Source organism: Elephantulus edwardii, unplaced genomic scaffold (genome assembly GCF_000299155.1).
Source record: "Elephantulus edwardii isolate Elephantulus edwardi_28Jun2011 unplaced genomic scaffold, EleEdw1.0 scaffold00402, whole genome shotgun sequence".
Lineage (NCBI taxonomy): Eukaryota > Metazoa > Chordata > Mammalia > Macroscelidea > Macroscelididae > Elephantulus > Elephantulus edwardii.
Window position 1 is genome coordinate 200,267 of NW_006400152.1, and position 3,238 is coordinate 203,504.

General features: G+C 40.2%; 1 pseudogene; it reads right to left on the reverse strand.

Moving 5' to 3' along the window:
* Positions 1-631: 631 nt before the first annotated feature.
* Positions 632-1,884, reverse strand: LOC102871892 (annotated as a pseudogene).
* Positions 1,885-3,238: the final 1,354 nt, after the last annotated feature.

The window sequence follows — 3,238 nt, forward strand, 5'->3', positions numbered from 1 at the left end:
GGAAAAGTAAAGGATGCTAATAGGAGGAAGACTGAACAGGGAGAGATGTAAAAGAACAGAGAACAAAGCCCATCTTGCTGTATGCACGAATAGCTCCAATCCACATAAATGCTGACCAAATAAGCTTAGACCTCAAAATACAGGAGAGTGAGTAGAGTTTAATCTGGTTGGCCATAACTTTCGTGTTAGCGGTAGGTCTTTCAGAATAAAATGAATACGGAAATACACTACATGTTCTTCACCTCTCTTGTCTTAACTGTTTTAGGTTTAAAAGGATCCAGGTTAATGGGGCTGTTCTTGCCATCCAAGCACACACCAAACCCACTATCCTTCACCTTGCCATTATCCAGATATAAGTAAGTCAAGAAAGCTTTTAGTCTCACACCTAGGTTATGCTTGGAGAATTGATTTGTTACATACACATTTCTTTGCTAGGAGGCAATGTTGGTACAGGAGTACAGTATTTCTAGTTTGTTGCTCTAATGTACAACACACAGCACTGTTGTAGCAGGTAATATGTGCCCTGGGAAAGATGGGGCTTGGGCTCATAGAAAGCAGTCAAATGGAAATCAAGAGGACTTTCAGAATTCCACTAATTTTATTTATAGAGGTTATCCAATAATTTCTTTAATTACATCACGTACTTCTGAGTCCATTCCCGAACTATTCTATTGTACTTTTTGCTATCTGTTTTATAGTTGTGAGCAGTCTCAGGCACTAAAGGATCGTCTGGATTGGGAAAACACAACAGAGAACAAAATGGACAAGAGTATTTTTGAAATAGTGCTGAAGACCACTGGGACCATAGACTATCAAGACAAATGCTGCTATTACTGTTACTATATGGATGGTAAATTTTTGTTGCAAATGCAACCTTAGGTGGTTTGAAGGGGTAATATGTTGGGAAATGAATTTCTAAGAAAAATACTCCACACTGATTGTGGTGTTGTTATGTGCCATCAAGGCACCTGTAATCCATAACGACCCTGTGTGCAGCAGCTCTGAAGCCTGCCCTGTCCAGAGCCAGTCTAACTGATTCTGACTAAGCAACCCGCATTGCCCCAGTTATTGTATCAGTCCATCCCATCCAGGATCTTCCTCACCTACACTATCCCTCTACCCTTCCAAGCATTATGTCCTTCTCCAAGGACCATTCACATGCCCAAAAGTATGTAAGATGGAACTTGAAAATCCTAGCCTCCAAGGAGAAACTTGATTTCACCTCTTCAAGACAGATCTATGTGTTTTCTTGGTGGTCCATGATATGTTCAAGACTCTTCTCCAGCACAACAACTCAAAGGCATCGATTCTTCTTCTTCTGTCATCCTAATCATAATCCAGCTCTCTGATGCATAGCTTGCAAATTACAAAAACCATGGCTTGGATTAGGCGCACCTTACTACTCTCTAGACTGACATAGTTGTTTTTCAGCACTCTGGAGAGGTCTCACCACAATACATCTTTTGATTTCCTGACTGCTTGTGCCAAGAGTATTGATTGTGGAGCTGAGCAAGCTGTTAACGATCTCAATGACTTCTCCATTTATCATGGTGCTGCTAATTGGCCCAGTTGTGAGAATCTTTGTCTTCTTGATATTGAGCTTCAATTCATATTGAAGATTACAGTCCTGGACCTTCTGAAGCAAGCACTTCTAGGTCCTTCTCATTTTCAACAAGCAGGGTTTTATCATCTGCTTAGTGTAGGTTGTTGAGGAGTCTTTCCTCCAACCCTGATGTCACATTCATCCATCCTATTAGGGACTGTCATTTGACCCCATTATTATAGCCTGCCAATGGAACGTATCTCCAACAGGGCCTGCTGCACACTTACTGGGGAGTCCCATGACAGGTCATTCAATTCCTTGTAGATTCTCTTCAAAACCATTTTGAGAGGTGGGTATGGGGCACCAAATGGGGACAAGGGTGAGGACAGGGACAGGGAAGAGAGAAGGGGATGTGAGGCCACTTAGGTGATCGCGCGTGGGCCATAGAAGATGGAGAGTTTGGGCTGAGGGCTTAGGCCCACTGGTCTCCTGAGCCTGGCACAGCTGTCAGCACAACACCTGGCAGTGGTCCCTTTATGAGCTGCCAGTAGAACCGGCACTGCAGCTGCCTCTTCTCTTAGGTTCATGTAAATGTGATTGAAAGGTTGTCCTCCTGACATAAAATGTTATGCCTGACCTCATAACAAAGTCAATCTATGAAATACTAAGTTTATAAATGGTGTTGTTGTTGTATAAGCTTAAGTATACTCAGGAAATAAGAGTTCTTTGATAAAATTAATGTAAAATTCTTAATTGCAAATACTAAATTTACTATAGTCCATTCTTATGTTATTGTTAGGTGCTACTGAGTTGAGTACAACTCATAGCAACCTTGTGAACAACAGATCTGAACCCTGCCCTGTCTTGTGCCATCTTGTCATAATTTTGGACATCCTTGAGAGCCCACAGCAGTAGTCAATGTCTCAATCCTTCTGGTTGAGGATCTTCCTCTCTTTTGCCTCTCTCCACCCATCCAAGCATGATGGCCCTTTCTGAGGATCAGCCTCTCCTTATAACATGCTCAAAATATGTGAGATCAAGTTTTATTATTCTTGCCTCCAAAGCATTCTGGCTGCATTTTCTTGACTATTCTTAACAACAGCAAGAACAATGATAAGTACAACAGCATAAATAAGTTGTGAAACATATATCTTAGCAAGTTTATGACTCATCTAGGGGGAGATGAATATTAGGGGACAGTGGAAATGAGCAATTATTGGTGAATATCAGTTTGAGTAAGAAATGCCAGTGAAATTGTACCGTTTAAGAGAGTTACCACTGTGATGGAATCCAAAAACATTGACATTCTATGAATTACTGAGATAAGATGGACTGACATTGACCACATGGAATCAGACAATCACATGGTATACTATACCAGGAATGAAAAACAGAGGAAGAATATTTTCCATTCATAGCTTAAAAAAGACTATCCTATCAAGTTCTATCCTGAAGTACAATTTTGTTAGTGATAGAATATTACTCATATAAGGAAGACCTACTAAAACTACTATTATTCAAGCATACACATAAAAGCTAAAACCAAACAGGAGGAAATTGAAGATTTTGAACATAATTTGCAGTCCAATATTGATCAAACATGCAATGAAAATGTTCAAAGTGAGGCTGAAGAAAATAAAAGCAAATCCATGAGAACCAAGTTAGGATCTCGAGTTTATCCAACATGAATTTAAA